Below are 19,254 nucleotides of genomic sequence, written 5' to 3'. Positions count from 1 at the left end.
AGAAACAAACTCCTATTCTGAAACAATCTCTAGAAGTGCCTGTACAAAAAGTTAATGTTCCGAAGTTAAATATATGAAGCTAAATGCATACACTCGACATCATGAATCCATCTGTGTTTTTGGAGTGACTCAGCTCTGCAGAAGAGGGAAAGACTCATTACATCCAAAGAGACCTGCATGGGGGGGGGGGCAGAATTCTGCAGCTTTAGGACCAGATTATTGCCATGGAGGAAGAAAGAAATTTTTATCCATTAAGCACAAAAAATGCACTGTGCTTAAATGAAAATGAGAATTTTCATCATTTCCCCCCTCAGACTATTAGCCTCGTGGCTAATGAAAGCCTAATTCGGTTATTCTGAAAGGATAGCAACTGAACCACAATTTACTATTTTGCGAGTGATTGCAAAAGCTGCTGACTCCCATGGTAGATGGCAATGACTGATGACAGCACTGCAGGAGGTGCTTAAAACCAGAATAGGAAAGGGGTTGACATACCCTTGTCTTCAGCTTTCTTTTTATTAAATTTGGTTAGATTAGGATCCCTCCCAACCATTATGTTGAGTTAAAGTGGTTCTGTTAATCTGTTCTGCATCTGACTTTAAACCTCATTTTTCCTATTTTCTATAGAAAGCCCATTTACACATTACAAATAAGTGCTGTCTGCTGATAGCTACATACCACTGAATGGAGGACTGAAAAGCTGAAGTCCTTTGAAATGTAAATCCTGGCAAGTTTTCAGTGAGACTGATTCCCCAATTTCAACCACATTTTGTAGCACTGGAGATTTGCTTATACTCACCTCTTTCTATTTGTTCCATCACACTCGTGTCTGGTTGACTCAGAATACTGATCAGCCTTTCCTTTTTTACCCCCATGCCTGTACATATTTTTTAGTATTTCTTATATGCTTGACGGAAAAAAAAAAAAAAAAGACATTCATTTTAAAGTAGCTCTAACAAGTGTTGCACTCCATGGCCTGAAACAGCTGATTTAGAGAATAGAAAGCAATAGGCCACATTCACAATATACCACACTCACACTGTATCGTGATTTCTTAGGGCCACTTTCAGATAACAAAGGAGACTTTTCAAGTAATACCAGGGAAAGTCAGTGAGAGATAAGCACTTCACACCCGCTGTGTTCCTCTGAACATATTTTCAGAATCTTCCAAGAAGTTAAATTCATCCTTGATCAAAATGCCTGAAGCTCTGCCTACTTTAGCCTGTTAACACTAAGGTGAGTTTGTTTCAGTGTTTTGAAAACTAAACAAACAAAAATCGGCTTCCTTATGTTTAAAATATTGCTGTAGTCTTTAGATATCAACCTGTATGAAGGTGTAGCAAACCTCTATTGCCTCAGGGTCTGAAAGAGATTACATTTCAGGGGAGTATGAATTTTCTTCAAACTTGTTTGCAAAAGAGGAAAAAGTGATCTCTGGTATTCTCCATGGGCACCTATGCCTCCAAGCTCCTCTGCCTCCTGACACATAAAAGGAACAGCTTCTCCACCCTGCTGAACAGAGTCAGAGGATTGTAACAGGTTCTTCCATGAGACATCCCTCTACAAAAATATGTAACTACAAATAAAAACTTTCATGTGCTACATCCAGGTATATATTCAGGCAGTCATCTCAGTCTCAGTGATATACATTAATATGTTTACATCAAGTGCAAAACAATTCTGATGGAAGAAATATCATTGTCAGAAAAGCACTGTCTTTCAGAAGTTATTTTCCAAGGGCCGCACAGGCAAATTTAAGGGGAATTAGCCCACAGATACAATCTAGTATTAAGTTATCATAACTCTGACATCCTCACAGATATTCAGACTGCACGTTGCAAAGAAATATCTGTGTGTGATGGTGTGATTACCCAACTACTTAGTTTTGCAAAAGTCAAAAGTCAAGAGGAAAATTTTGTTCCTTTCCTTTTGCATCAGAGTATAGTGAAATGATGAGGCAAAATGGCTTCTTGCTGTGGAGATATGGTTGTTTTCTGTTAAGTTCTAGGGAGCGTGGAGTCTTTTCCACGATGATGTAAAGGGCACAGGTGCCCACAAAGGAAAGTGCAATCTGACAGGCCCTGCATTTTTTATTGAGGGGGAGAAGAAAATATAAGTATAGAAGGAATAATGAAATATGCCCTGTAGCTACACACATTATATTTTTGTACAAGATTCCCTACTGCTGGAATCAAAAAGTGAAAAAGTAATAATATTTTCTCTTCCTGACTAAGATAAAAACTTTGTATACAAGAGCACAACATTTAGAGAACACAAGTCACACACAGACTTTCCAGATTAAATGAAAGCACATGATTTGAAAACGTGATCATGGTTCAAGTTAGTTTAACATTTGCAAACAAGATGAGTTTACTAGGGTTCCAGTTACTACTAGGTCATCTCACTGCATTCCTAAGTCTAATTATTTGTTTATATACACTCCACAAACCACACTGAGTCATCTGCCACATGATAGGAAGCATCCCAAAAGAGGAAAACCATATTAATGTGTTATTTTCAAAAATAACTTTCTATTAAGATAGGAATATCACAGTGTAAATTTACTGCAATTCAAATCTTGTTGCTTAAGGAAGAAATTCCTTAGCAATAATTGAATTGTAAGCTAAACTGGTGACTTTTAATAACATAGCAATCAAACGTTTAATATGTACTGAAAGTAAATTTAAATTAATTCATACTATTGCATGCCCTGCATTATAAATATACTTTCATCCAGAAAGTAACTGAAGACCTTGAATGAACAAACCAACAATATAAGCTTTCACTGTGAAAAATCTCAAGTTTTCATGGCAAAATCTACAAGGAATAAGTGGCAAAATATATATTTTTTTAATTTTATTTTTGACTATTAAGGTTAAAAAGAAAGATTGAGTTAAGTCATGTAAATGTAAAAATCAGATGTAAGAGTTGCTATTCCTAAATTTTTAAGTATAAATGATTTCAAAGTAACAATAAATGGCATAATTGGAGATGGCCAAGTTATAGCCATTTAAATAAATTCAACATATTAAATGTCTCAATTCTTACATGTCTTCCTTTGTTATGTGTCAAAAATAGGCAGTTTTAAACAAAAAGTTTTGTTCACAATCATACTGAAAATTAAGACTTCTTAATTCATAACTGACAGCTCTTCTGGGGGTCTATTTATCATACTACAGAAAACTGACTTTCACTGTTTATCTAGATAATATCAATCTCTTGCTACTGCATTTTCAAAAGCATAAACCACACTTAAGACATCCAGCATCCTTCAGAACTGCTCTTCTTTCCAAATAAATCCAGAAACCACAGCTTAGGAGAATTAGAGATGTGTCAAATTACAGGCATGGAGACTATGGAAAAGGGGACCCCAGAATTAACTTTGCCTTATAATGTCTTGGCATACACAGAACCCACACTGCTGCTAAATGACAAGGCTTTGTATTGTTAACTAACCATCTGTACATGTGAAAATGTGACTATGCTGGGAAATTATGTGGTGAAAAAGATATGAAAAACATATAGCTTTCTGTAACCAGGAATACGTCATGTCTACCACTATGTACTAGTACATGCGACATGCTTAAGTATCAGCAGCTCTTCGTTCACCTTTATGTTTATCAAGTTTTTGAAATTAGCTTCTTGTTTTCAAGTTTTAAAGTTTACTTTCCAAATCCAGAGCCTTGTTGAAGGAGCTGAAGGCCACCCAACAGGTTTGATGCAATGAGACAGTCAACAGGTCAATGCAGAATATTCACAGATTTTTTATATGAGAGTAGATCAAGAAGGTAGGTTGATCTGGAGATCATGCAAACATTCCCCTTTCTATAAAAGCAAGCAAATTTCACAACCTAGCCACATAGTATGATAGCTCAGAGAGATTTCTTTGTATAGCAAGAGGACTTTTAGTTCTAATCCTTTCAATGTAGTTAATCATCTTTCTGAACAATCTCCTTGTTCTGAGGAAAATAGCCTGATTAATTAGGAATGGCATCAGTTGCCTCCCAGTGAATCTATCTTCAAATGCAGACACAAAGGCAAGCATATAAAACTGTTTGATGCAGACCTGCTTATGAGCCCACATATGCCAGCCTATCAACTGCTGCAGTTTGGCCCAGGAGTTAACTGTTTCAGAAAGCCAGGTCATTTTATTTGAATGTTTAAATGTTATGGATCAGTCATAACACACAGGAATTAAAGTATCGAGAATGTACTCGGAAATAGATTTAAAGGTAATTTGTCTATTGTCAATTTTGGAGTTATCGAAGATTAGCAAAAGAAAACTGATTCATTTATCTTGATTTTATCTCCCAGAAATAAGAAGATGTAGTAGCTCATTATCTGCAAGGGTTTTATAGTTAATCATAAGAATAGCTATATTATTGCATGAAATCTGATATCATTTATTCTTTTCACTATGTTAAAAATAATTGTTTCACTGCAAGCCTAATTGTCAAATTGGGGTGGCTCAACTACTGTGCTTAGTAAACTTTAAGTACTCATACAAAAATGCTTGCATTTGGACATCCTAAATACAATACTGCTCCTGGAGTACCAAATTTATATCTGCTACATCTCCACTGAAGCCAGTGCATGAGATGGCTTTCTGCCAGGAATCCTGCACAGCTGCTTCACAGATGAATTAGGCCTTAATGGCTTGTGGACACTCACCATATCACTTTTACTTTTCCACAAAGCCAAACAGATGTTGTTTTTCTCACAGCATTTAAGGCAAGGATTTTGTAATCTGGCTGGCAAACTCTAGCAGACTTCAGTAGATGAAGCTGGGTTTTATTCAGGTACTAAGACTGTGAACTGGAAGAGAAGAATCCATCCAGTTTGCTGCCCTGCTGTGTAGATATTTTCCTCATGTGGAAAAACAAGTTGGAAAACTGGAGTGATAACATCACTCATAAATCATCACAACTATATCTGTTCAAGATCAATTATCAGAAATTGCATTACTGCCTTGAATAAACGTTCAAATGGTTGCTGAGACACAGTTGTCACAATGTTCATACAGCCAAGAGTTGTGAGTTTATAAAGAACTACGTCTATGTCTAAATAAATTATTCCATTTTTGCATCGAAGCGATAGATTTTTCTCTTTTTTGTATTCATTGTATGCTTAAGAATCATTGCTTTGTATTTTTTACAGGTCTATCACAGTAACAAAGAACTGCTTAGTTTGGGAACCACAGATACTTTAGTAGATCTCCTGTCCTCTTGAGATCAGAGAATGGCATGGATCAGCATGAAAGGATTAGAAATGACACATCATTTTGACCTCCGAGGAGGAATTCCTGTCCTCTTAGTCTGCTGCAGAAAATCATATTAGTCAGGAGCTAAAAAAGCTCTGACTTGCAATGAATTTGAAGGTAAGTCTGAGATGGGCAACCCTGAATGGATAGGGGACTTACAGAACAGGCTGCAGAACAAAGAGGTGCTGTTGAGCAAGAAGGAAAATAACAGAGGCTATTTTAAACAGTACTTAAATACTGCTGATCACTTTATCTTGTTGGTTACTTGAATACTTAACTTGCCATACTTCAGTGGCAACTGCGTGGGAACAAATGAGAACAAACTGAGTTGTAAACATGACAGTCTGAAACCTTGATGATCCTAGGGAAAGATCCTGGATCATATTTTCACAGTCAAATCTATCTACAGTTCCTTACTCTGTTGGGCTGCATGAGACATCCAGGCCCATCCACTGAAAAGAAAGAGGAAGTCTAGTTAATTACCATAGCACAGAAGGGATACTACACATCAGCAGTAAAATAGTTGCTTAATTGCTTATGGGCAATCAGCTATGAATAAGAAAGTAGAGTAAGAATGTCATTAAGAACCAAGTGGTGATGAACTGTCTTTTAAGTCAACCAGGCCAGTTACCAGACAGCAGCTTACTAAAATAACATTGCCATTTGGCCTGAAGAATTGTAGCAGATATTTTGCTTTAATAAAATCTAAAATATGCTTTTCATCGGAAAGTCAATTGGATGCATATTATGGTTCCACTTAAATGATTGGAACGGTTCTATACACGATCATGTTTATCTTGTGGATATATTACATACTTTGGATCATTTCACTGTTCACTGTCCTCTTATGAGTTTTAAAAGAGGTAAACTGATTAATATCCCAATATTACAAAATCCAAAATTGCTCTTAGAATGATAGCCAGCTATGCTGCAGAGCAGTAAAGCTGTTCAGGCCTTTTCCAGTGTTACTTCATTTTGCTCAACAGCCTATGATCCTATATGATTCAAAGCAGTTTAGAAGTATTACTGAAAAGAAACTTCAAGTTCACTTTGTGTTATAGGTATTAACATTACGTCATTTTTTCAGCAAAGGGAAAGGACTGAGTTATAAAGCTAATCATTTAAAACTGACATTTATATTCTGCTTAGATGCCTAAAATGATACTTAGACATCATTTAAGTACTTGATTTTCATTTGTATTACCAGATATCCCAATGAATTCAGGAGCAACAAATCCATCTCAAAATCGGCCTTTTATTTATCTATCCACACATAAAAATTTGGTTCTGAAGTAACTTACCTAACATCACCTCGAAATTTCACGTTAGGACAAAGAGTAAATACATGTTTTCAAGTTCTGATCTCTAAGACAATCTAGTCTGCTGCAGCCCACTAGGTAAATATCTAGCTCTCAGAAATGAAGTCACTGCATAGCCAGCTTTCCACCCACACATATAAATATATGCACATATATTTGCATTGTAGACACTTTTCTTTCTCTGCTTCTTTGTATTTTACACACAAAAGAGTTGAACACAATAGGTTGTTGTTTCCTTTATTTATAACCCTCAAGAACAGCCAAAGTCCAAAACTACCATGCTCATGCCCTATCAATCTTGCTGAAAGGTACAGAGTGTATGGTAGATTTAAGAAAGCAATGATGCAGCATATTGACTGATTTGAGACTAGGTATCTCAAGAGACATACACCAGTCCTTTTCAAAAGCGAAGATAGATGACTAACAGAAATGAGAAGACAAGCTGAACAACCTCCTGCCAGTTCACTGATTAGGAAGAGATAATTAAAATGTTTTTTGCCATAGATTTGGCCTTGTAGGAATCAGCAGACCAAGTTCCAAATTGATCTCAAATCGATGGAGGAAAAAGACATTGTGAAGGATGAGGAAACAATTTGAAACGAACCTTCTGTGATAGACTGACAAAAATAAGCTACTATCTATAGTTTAGAGGTCAGCCAAGACTAGTCATAACTGCAGCTCATGCTGTGATATATTCCGTGATACAAATAAATTTGTGCAGGTTTTTTTATGCAAACAGCTCATTTACAGCATGACATAATATTCGTCATTTTTTTGTTTAGTTGGTTGGTTTGGTTTTGTGTTTTTGTTTTGTTTTGTTTTGTTTTGTTAAATTCAGGTAGTTTTATACTTTGTGATTTTCACGGTTGTATCTTCTCTTCCTTTCTTGTTACCAACAACTTCCTACTCAGTATCTCATCTTTTGACACCACAATAGAAGTAATTTTCTGTTTTGTCACAATCAGTATAATTCTTTCAGCTTGAAGAATTTTGAACACACTAAAACCTTAACTCAGATTCTGCGTCTCCTACTTCCAGAATATAATATGAACCTTAACTGACACATCAGACAGATAGCTTCCTTTTACTTCCTTTAACTATAATATCATATTCAAAGAGAAAGTCATATCTTCTTTGTGGTGAGTCATTCTTGGCTAAGAGAAGAATGTCTACCCAGCTTCTCACTCACTCCCCACCTTCAAAGGACAGGGGAAAGAAACAGGATGAAAAAGCTCATGGGTCAAGATAAAGACAAGGAGATTTCTTACCACTTACCATCACAGGCAAAACATGTAACTTGGGGAAAAATATTATAATTTATTACCAACTGAAATAGATTTGGGTAGTGAGAAACAGAGACAAAATTAAAATAACACTTTCCTTACCACCCCTTTTTCCCAGTTTCAACTTCACCCCTTCCCAAATCCTGAACCCCACAACTTCCAGCAGCAAAGGGGTGATGGGGTAGAGGGTGGTGGCCAGTCCGTAACAGTCGTGCTCTGACACTCCTTCATCTTCATGCTTTTGCTCTGTATGAGCTCTGCATGGGCTGCAGCCCAGACACCGTGCCTTCTTTCTGTTTATTCCAAAAAAATAATGAACATTAATTTTCCTACTCTGCCCTCCTAAGCTCTCAATTCCCACATCACTCAGGAAAAGTAGCAAAGGCATAACTGACAGCTAGAACAATATTTAAGGGAAGAGATGTTATTTAACCTAAAACACCACAATATTTAATAAGATAGCAAACAACTGAAGAATATTCATATTTTTTTTAATTACAAAACACTATCAAACAATATTAGCATCTTCAAAGACCTGATTTTAAAGGTGCTTGTTTCTTTCTCTTCAATATAAAGATAACTAATTCAGTTGCAGATGTTTAAACTTGAGATGTCTAAATGATTGTGTTGAGCTTAGTGGTATGAGATTTTTCCTCCGAGAACAATACCTTCATTTCAGACTTCACTAAGCATTTGTTAAAATTATACTTCACATGAAAGATAATAGGATTTCCTCTGCAAGGAAACAAATGAATGATTTGTGATTAAATAACAAAAGAAGAAGTTAAAGGTGAAAAGGAGGTTAAGATCTGGCGTTTGACATTCAGATAAAATCGGAGCATCAGTTATGTACAGTGTAGCCTCCTAACAGAAGCTAATACATGTTAGTAGATCTTTGCCCTTAGTTTAAGAGTTACTACAGTTGAAATAAATGGGCCATGCCATGGTTAACTCCCTTAAAATTAGGCTTGTTCCTTAGGTCATGTATGAGTGGTGAATTACTAACACTGAATTTGAGTATTCCCAGTTTCAAGGAATGCTTTTCACTCTTCATCGGTAAATCAAGTATAACATCCTTCCAGATTCTCAAATACTTTTAAGTGACTTGAGAATATTTTTCATTAATCTTTCAACAAATTTACAGAATAATACATAATGTTACAGTCTGATTGTTATCTAGGACTACTCAAGCAACATACCTTTCAGCTAAGGGAAATTCTTTTTTATGTCAATGGAAAGACTTTCTCTTCTGTGCTTTGTACAGTGATGCTGAGGGTAGCAATCTGCAAATACTCTTAAAACGGAATTGGTTGTTATGAGTTAAACTAAACTACATTTATTTTCTCATCAGTTTTAGCATTAGAAAAGCAGAATAGGAGACAGTAAACATTAAATCATCAGTGTGATCAAAGCACTGGCATTTTTTTCTCTAAAGAACTTTCAAATACTGTTACATCAAATTGCTTTATAAGCAAAATCTTTGTGCAAATTTGTCTTCTAAAACATCCTTCAAAATGAAATTTTCACATTGCTTAGCAATAAAAGTATGGCTTTCAACAGGAGGACTGTAACTTTATGAATACAATGATAAAGAGAACATACCTCAAGCATCAGAATTCGGATGTTTAGAAGCTTTTAGGTTTGCAGATGATACTAAATTTGGAGGTGCTGATGACTCCCTCGAGGGTGAAGATCTTAACAAAGATCTCCACCTGACAGGGAGATCTTAACAAATCAGAGGGCTGGTCAATCACCAGCCTCATCAAGTTCAGCAAGAGCGAGTGCCAGATTCTGCACCTGTGAGGGGGCAACCCCAGATATACATACATGCTGGGGGACAAGAAGCTGGAGAGCAGCCCCCTGGAAAGGGATCTCAGGCTTCTGATCTACAGCAAGTTGAACATGAGCCAGCAGTGTGCCCTGTCAGCCAAAAGGGCCAACCATACCCTGGGGTGCATCAGGCACAGCATTGCTAGCTGGGTGAGGGAAGGGATTGTCCTGTCCCGCTCTGCTCTGCGCCGGTGTGGCCTCGCCTCAAGCAGTGTGTGTAGTTTTGGGTGCCACAGTATGAGGACATAAAACTGTTGGAGAGTGTCCAAAGGAGGACTACAAATATGGCGAAGGGCCTAGAGGGCAAGAATGTGTGGAGCAGCAGAGGTCCCTTGGTTTGTTCAGCCCAGAGCAGAGCAGGCTGAGGGGAGGCCTCATGGCGGCCTGCAGCCCCCTAAGGAGGGGAGCGGAGGGGCAGGCGCTGAGCTCTGCTCTCTGGGGACAGCGACAGGACCCGAGGGAACGGCATGGAGCTGGGACAGGGGAGGGTCAGGCTGGGTGTTAGGGAAAGGTTCTGCACCCAGACGGTGGTCAGGCACTGGGACAGGCTCCCCAGGGCAGTGGGCACGACACCAAGCCTGCTGAAAGTGCAAGAAACATTTAAACAACACTCTCAGACATATAATTTAATTTTTAGGTAGTCCTGTGTGGAGCCAAGAGTTGGACTCAATGATCCATGTGAGTCCCTTCAAATTCTTGATATTCTATGATTCCATTACTGTAAAAAATTGGTGTTAATGAATGCATAATTCAAGTCTGCAATAAGCTGATATAAAACAGATATAAAAGTTTTAATATTTTTAAACTCTCAGATTCATAATTTTAAGATATTTAGTAATTTTTACTCTAAATGCAAATACCTAAAAATTAAGAAAACAAACAAAAAAGCCAGGGCTGACTATCTACAGAGATCATTCAAAGCAGCTTGTTTCTTCCTTGGAGTATTTCAGTGCCTGAATTCTGTCATCAAGCTGTCACTATGATGGGTTCAGCCCTGATGTCCAAAGGTAACTATGCACTCAGGCACATCCCATTAAAATCACCAACATACTGTACATCCTCTGACTCTGTACCAGTGCACATGCCCTACCCATTTATCTGCTCTCATTATCGTTAAATCTGAACATCTAACAGTCTGTCATGTATCAATGTTCACTTTATGAGCTCAGACAATACTATTACTTCATTTCACAGACGGGGAACAGGCAGACAAAAAAGCAAAGCTCAGTTCAAAACGTAGTATCATCTGACTTACTAGACCATAAAAGTTCAGTGTGACTTTCACAGGTACTTTTTTTTTTTTTTTTTTTGCCTTTGGCTTCACATTGACATAGAGATTATGCTGTGTGAAAAATTACTACAGGATGACTGCAAACAAGTAAGGCTCCTGTTATGAATCCATGAAATGATTTACAAATATCATTCAGGGCATTAAATGGCAAAAATGACTCATGTTTAGGGCATAACATACAAATATATTCAATATATTGCAGCCTAATTCAATATATGGCAGCGTCATTTTATATTTAAAATTATATTAGAGATGATATTAAGGTATATATTCAGAAAAATATCACATTACAAGCAGAAGAATTAAATGACATGGTATTGGTAGGTGTTTTACATTTCCAAATATCTCTTTTACTATCTAGGTTTGCTGTCAGTGTCTTGTTTCTTTTCTTTCTTCACAGATTCTGTTTCTCTCAGTTCCATAACTATTTTTTCATATCTTCGGTTACTTCTTTCCTCCCACACCGTACCATTTCATCATAAGTCCATCACAGAGTAACTGTATTCCTCCCTTACAGACCTGGATTATAGAACTAGTCTGTGCTTGTAATACATGAAGACCAAATATCACTGACTTTGAAATGGGTGTCATTAGCACAAAGGATAAGAACACCCAAATTTTGTGGATGCTGTTAACAGTTTTCAAAGAATAACAAAGAATTCTAATATGGAGACAGTACACTGTGTGATCCACAGTGAAATGTGTTAAAAGGAGACAAACAAAACAGTTGCTCTGAGACAAATCAACTGTGCAGAGTACTGAGAAATAAAATAATTTCATGGCAAATAGCCAGTGTTAGTTTCTAGCTGTCTGATGGGTCTCTATAAATGTGTTCAATACATATTGTGTTCAATACATAATTTAAAAACAAATGATAAAATATTGAATGGAGTAAACAGTTTTATAAAAGGCAGAAAGACTGTACTGTTAAGCTTAATTGAAATCATGTCTGAACTTGGTCCTTTTGTAATAAAGTTTCTAGTTACAGCTACAGCCCCTACATCTGAGAATCAAAACAGCACAGTTAAAGTCAAAAAGAAAACTTATTAGAGTACTGCTGACAGTAGAGTCAGCATTAATATATGATTCAAAAGGTTGACAGTTGTACAACATAAAGACAATTATTTTTCCATACCAAAACAAACCTTCATCTAGAAGAACCACTCAAACATTTAAGCTTCACTCCTATATCTTAGAAGATACTTAAGCACACATTTAGCTTTGATTGCATCCTTTACATCCATGAAATTAAGGGGAAAGGGAACATACAATATGGCATGACCATTACTGGATTTCTTGCAGAGTTTTCAACTAAACTTGAGCTGATGATTTAGAAAGATATCCAATATTGATCTGAAGATTACAAATGACAGCGAACTCCCTCATCCCTTGGTGTTTCAATGATTAATCATCTGTACTGTTTAAATGGATACCTCATTTAAAGTCAGGATTTGTCTGAACCAAGCTTCCAGCTGTGGGATTCTGTTATGCTTCCAATTTACAGATTAATGACACTACTAAGGAGACAGTCTTTTTTCACCCACATATTTATTTATAGGCTATAAAGACACATTTTAACTTTTCCTTCAACAACTTAAAGAGGAAAAGGTATAATTTAATGTTAATCTGACTCTTAAACACTTTCTTTAACAACGACACTTCCCTAGAATGACTGCTGAATTCTGTAGCAGAAGTATAAACAGTGAATCAACTTCTATGAACACAATATTCCACACCACTCATTGTGTTATAAATATGGAAAGAGAAACTTAGCACCTGTCAAATATATAATCATGTGTTTCCCTGGGAAACATGCTGTTGACTGTTGTAATAGACAATCCTTGTTTTTTTCCACCCTCCAGGTAATTAGAAAGGGGAATCCTGTGCATTTTCAGGGAAATCAGGAAGGAAAAGGAAGTCATTTCAGAGCAGAGTGCAGAAAAAAACTATTTTCAGGAGGAGCAATAATTTGGAGGTCAATGTATATAAAGTGAATAAAACCAATACTGTAGTAAGAGATTTAAACAGTAATATGGGCACTTATTCAGAGATCTGTCCATAAACTCCAGGTGAAGATAACTTAATCCCCAGAAAAACTGTAAAAGTACAAAGCACTGTATATAATACAGGTTTATCGTTTAGACCAGCAGCAGCTCCTGGTTGACTGGGCAACTGGGCTCCTCAAGGAGACCGTGAAGCACTTCCTGATGATCTTTTAGCAGTATTACAGCAGAAGGCATCCATCATTTGTGTGTTGCAAAGAATAATATCAGAAAATACAACAAGCTATGGCCTAAGGTGAATAAAAGGTGTTTTGCTACTTTTTATATACAGTATTGTACTGGTTTGGGCTGGGATAGAATTAATTTTCTTCATAGTACCTCAGAGGATGCTATGCTCTGGATTTGTGGTCAAAACAGTGTTGATAACACACAAGGTTTAGTTTTTGCTGAGCAGCGCTTATACAGAGCCAAGAACTGTTCAGCTTCTCATGCTGCTCTGCCAGCCAGGAGGTGTCACAGCCAGGAACTGACCCAGATTGACCAAAGAGATACTCCATACCGTATGATATCATGCTTAGCAGTAAAAGCTGAGCATAAAGGAGAAAGGGGAGGACATTCAGAGTGATGGCATTTGTCTTCCCAAGAAACCATTACACGTGATGAGACCTGCTTTCCTGGAAGTATCTGAACATTTGCTGGCCAACGGGAAGTAGTAAATTAATTCCTTGTTTTGGTTTACTTGCACACAGTTTTTGCTTTACTTGTTGAAGTATTTTTATTTCAGCCCATGACTTTTCTCACTTTTCCCTTTCCAATTATTTTTCCCGTCTCAGTGAGGGGGAATGAGCAAGCAGCTGTGTGGGGCTTCAGCTACCTACCAGGGTTAAACCATAACAAAACGTTACTGGGGGGTTTCTAGGAATACCTAAGCAAAGGTATTCATAATGCTATATGTTTTCATTAGTATTAAAGCAATATTAAGGTCTGTTTTGGGGTCAAGGTGCAATACTGCATTTCTATTTTTCTCCTCTCTAACCAAGGCTGTTGTTACTTTTTATCTGTTATTACAAAAAGTACAGGGTGATATATATTTCCATTGGGACTGAAATCCCAGTTCAGCTTTCGTTATAGTAAAGTATTATCGTAGAATCATAGAATCATAGAATATCCCGAGTTGGAAGGGACCCATAAGGATCATCGAGTCCAACTCCTGGCACCACACAGGTCTACCCAAAATTTTAGACCATGTGACTAAGTGCACAATCCAATCTCTTCTTAAATTCAGACAGGCTTGGTGCAGTGACTACTTCACTGGGGAGCCTGTTCCAGTGTGTGACCATCCTCTAGGTGAAGAACCTCTTCCTGATGTCTAGCCTAAACCTCCCCTGCCTCAGCTTGACACCATTCCCATGGGTCCTATCACTGGTGACTAAGGAGAATAGGTCGGCACCTGCCCCTCCACTCCCCCTCGCGAGGAAGTTGTAGACTGCAATGAGATCTCCCCTCAGCCTCGTCTTTTCCAGGCTGAACAGGCCAAGTGACCTCAGCTGCTCTTCATATGTCTTCCCCTCTAGGCCCTTCACCATCTTCGTTGCCCTCCTCTGGACACTCTCCAACAGTTTTACATCCTTTTTGTACTGTGGTGCCCAGAACTGCACACAGTACTCGAGGTAAGGCCACATCAGCACAGAGTAGAGCAGGAAATATATATATATATATATATATAAAATATATATAATATATATATTAGTATATATATGTAAAAGTATTATAATATACATGTGTATTGTAAAAGTCCTATTTTAAGCATTATTTATAATTCTCTTTCATTAATTAAAAAAGGAAAAATAATGATAAAATACCTACTATAAAAACAGGCATAGGATGCTTACTGAATCACGACTTTTGAATAAAAATAAAAAAAATCTTTGAAATCCATCAGGACACTTCCTTTTAAATGTATTTTGCTAATATTCTAGTTTCAGCTGACCTTATTCACAGATGCAAAATCCAGGAGGGTGGCAATGTGAAGTTCTGTCTTGAAAATGAAGAGAGCTGTACATGCTGAATTACTCACTCTATACCTCAGGGATATAAAAACATATTTCAACTTGAAGTAACTCTGTAAATTGCATAGAATATTTGAGGTTCAACCTGATATAAGACATTCATGTGTATTCTTGAAGGTAAAAAGTGAAGACCTAAGATTTATTAATGATTTACAGATGTAACAAAGATGAGTAGACCTTCTCAAAGAGTAGAGGAAATAGTTGCTGAATTACAGAAATGATCCATGTAATCCAGTATTTTAACTCCATCACCTACCAGTATTGGCAATTTCACAGGAAAATCCACAACAAAATTTTCTTTATTAGGCAACTACTCAATTATTGAGAAATCTATCCACTACAGACTTTTCTTTCTCTAGACCAGCTGTACTTAAGAAGTAGTACACCTATTAAGGATAAGTAATAATTCAGTTCACTGTCACACAGAGCTGTGACTTTCTGCTGCTACTGCCACTAATTTGCCAGTTAGTTTAGCTTAAGGGTGAATGTTCTACTCATTTTGTTAGCACACTCTGTGCTGTTCTTTTTTATGTTTGCCAATAACTTCTTAAATCTTATGTTCGTGTCCCTGTCATCAAAACGTTATGAGGAAAGTTAAGAATTCAAAATTTAAAAAGAAAAAGTCTTTTGAACTTGTTCCCTCCATGATTTCTTCTATTTCAAAATACAGTTTAACAGACTGACTGTGACTACATGCACCAGCTTTCAAAAATAGGAATCAAAAATACAGCAAAGAAACTTTCACAATCAAACAACAGAACAACAGACAAATGGTAGGGTTTCTTTATTTGAGTGCCTATTGGAACAAAATAAATGTAATTTAACCCAGGATAGAGGAAATTTGTTGTAACCTTTTGCAGGAACAATTTAATCGTGTATTTCATCCTATGAAATGTGAAAGAGGTAGGCCTATTATTGGGAACACTAATATCAGCCAGGACAAAGGCATGTTTCTTTTCTTTGTTCTTATCCATCCTACCTTCCTTTGTCTATCTTTCCACCTCCTGGTGTGTTGGATGCACAAAAGAACTTCTCATAATTTGCCCTACAATCCCCTGAAACACTATATTCTCTCTTTCTTGTTGTTCCAGCCCTTAATAACACAAACCATTTTACTGTTTGCTCCACATGCCCAAATAGTGCTATGATACTGAATGGCTAAGAAGATTCCTTTGTCACCGTTAACCTGAGCTAAGGCTATGTTGGCCTATAAGATATCTGATTATAAAACAAACACGCAGAACTGCAATTTGATAGGCCATCTACATAGATGGCTAATTGCACCTACGCAAAATATCTTATAATGTTGGTACATTATCTTTATTGTCCTAGAATACCATCTATTATTAGCAAGCTGAGTATACAATCAAGAACACAGCATGCAAAACATATATTTGTTCTAACTGTGAGTCACAATGCAGAAAAAAAATACCACCACCAACAAAAAGCAATTCACTAGATGCGTGTAAACCCTGGAGCTTATCTTTCCAAAAGGAAGTTATTTCTTATTTCTGTTTTAATAAGAAGATATACTACCCTAGTATATGCTAACAATCATTTTCTATATTGGATTTGGTTAGAAAAAGGAGCATTTATATAGCTTTCATTCTAATTCAGGTAGTTTCTGAAATGAAAATTTTAATAGCTTTGCCCCAGCAGGGCAACATGGTCTACTGAAAACAGCTTCACTGGTAACACATAAAATCAAAAGATTTTTCTGCAGACCAGTAGGAGGTAATCTGATCTGCCTGACTCAGGTGCTACTGTCTATTTAGCATCTACTTCTAGAACAAGTTCAACATCTACCATTTTCACTGAGAGTCACAGTTACAGACAATGACAATAGTATTCCTGCTAGAGAAACAGAAAGGCTAACTATTGTGACCATGCAGAGGAAATGTAAGTAACTGATAAGGAGATAAATCACAGCCCACTGAGCAGGACTTCTGTTGTCCTATAATATATTATTAATCCTTAAATGGATTAATGAAGGTCCACACAAGACACCTGTGATATTGCACACATGGAAAAATCCAGGTACAGGTTCATTAGAATGAATCACATGAATTGAAAATACCTACATGCAATGTTGGGGCTTGAGCATACTTAGCATATGGGTAGATTAATTAGCCCTTAAAAGCAAGTGATGAAGTTGCAACAGAAGATAATAACCAGGATAAAAACACAAAACAGATTAGATATGCCTTGGATTTGTAATGTTTTAGTCTGGGCTGCTAGGCAGGTACTCCCACAGTAGGCAGCACTGGTGCACCATCTCATATTACCTTCTTTTCATTTACATCCCATAAAGGGAAATCGATTACAAAGCTAATCTGGAGTTAATCCCATGGTTAAAATTAAACGAGCACATTTTAACTTCGGAACAGTCACTTGAATAGTAGGTAAATTAATCCAGGCTCAAGTCTGGAATAAATAGGTTAAAGTGCTGATATCCACACATTTCTCATTCCCTTCTGTACAACAGCAGATTTCAAGGAGGAGGAATTAGAGTAATAGATCCGTATTACTTTCTGGAGAAAAAGACATGAAATCCACAAAAATGATTAAACACCAGCAGAATTTCACCCAGTTGATGACAGTTCAGAAACTACTTTATTCTATCTGGTAGCCAGAAGTTCAATGAGTTGCTTATTACACTTTAGCCTTTTTTTTTTTTTTTCCTTTTTTTTCCATTGCTCAGCAAATAGCATGATAAGTCTCTAAACTGTTATATGGAATGGGAAACATGGCAGCTTAGTTTCTACACCAAGATCCAGGCACATACCTTTTTTTTTTTTTTTTTTTTTTTTTTAACTGTTATTTAACAGAAAAGGAACTCCCAGATACCCAGTACTGAATTTGTCTATACTACAGTCTATGGAATGCCAAGCAGACAAAGAAAATGCTTAACCTATAGAGTGCTCTACGTGATTGTGTCCAAATGTGTTTAGCTTAGGCTATTATTAGGTGGTAAATTGAGAAAGGTTCTCTTAAATTTAACTCCTCAGAAAATAATCAGTATATTAATAACTCTAGCACTGTTTGCTTTACCAGCTCTGCCAAGAGCTCCATTTATGTAATACAGTTTTTGAACTATGCAACACACTACAATCAAAGTCTATCTCTATGCTGGATATTTACAACTAAGAAAACTCTCATACTACGAATCACGTATATTTTTAGATGTTTAAGACTTAATGATGTCATTTCATGTTTGAATACAGTGCTTATCTTGGACATTGAGTTATGAAATGCTGATGTGTAATGCATATTCAAGGTCTTCCATGTGAATAATGTGACAAAGGTCCATGAATATAATTAAACTGCTTGAAAAGGCAGGGAAATTAGGATTAGGCATATATGACACATAACTTGGGTCATTTAGTCACAGATTTGAGCAGGAGGATGAATATTTTAAAACAACTCTAATCTTGATGTTGACAGCAGATAAAATTAAGCAGGAGAGTCATTTTTACCTCATACATGTTTCTGTAACATCTATAAAATGCATGCACTCCTGAACTGCTATATAAATCCTGTCTCATTCTTATAGCTCATAGACAGAAAGACTTTTTCTGATTTTTACAACCACTTTTTTTAATTGTCACAACACCTACAATATATGTTTCATAGTCTATTCATGGCATTTCATAATCAACAATATCTGAGTAGACTGAATACTTTTGTGCAGTGGTAACCCTGTATCTCTACTAGTGTAGGACTATCACTTTACTGAAGTGAAGCCTAATAATTATATTCTACATGTTGAGGTATGCACACTTAATGTAGTTTATATGAGTTTTCTTTAACATTGACCCTAAGCAATGAAAAAAAAAAATAGGAGGTATATATTTTTATGTTCTCAAAACTACCTTTGTAAATGCTTTAATGGTTAACTACATTTATTTTAAAACTATGATATATCATAATTAACGTTGCTGTTAGAGGTCCTAATTAAGCCAATTTATGTACATGTATTATTTTGGCACAAATTTCCATACAGCCTTTTTTTTTCACTGAACCTTTACAAGTGATTACTTAATGAATTGTTCCTGAAATGTGTATATACACTGCCTTACCATATTGGTACAGATGATTCAAACCTTACTTTGAAATTATTGTCTTCTACCATTTTTAATGACTACATAGTTGTTATTAATAAAACTACATCTTCATAATGCCATTTGAAGACAGGAAAA

The sequence above is a fragment of the Anser anser genome (assembly GCF_964211835.1).
Source record: "Anser anser genome assembly, chromosome: 1".
Taxonomy (NCBI): Eukaryota; Metazoa; Chordata; class Aves; order Anseriformes; family Anatidae; genus Anser; species Anser anser.
This window is presented reverse-complemented; position numbering follows the sequence as displayed.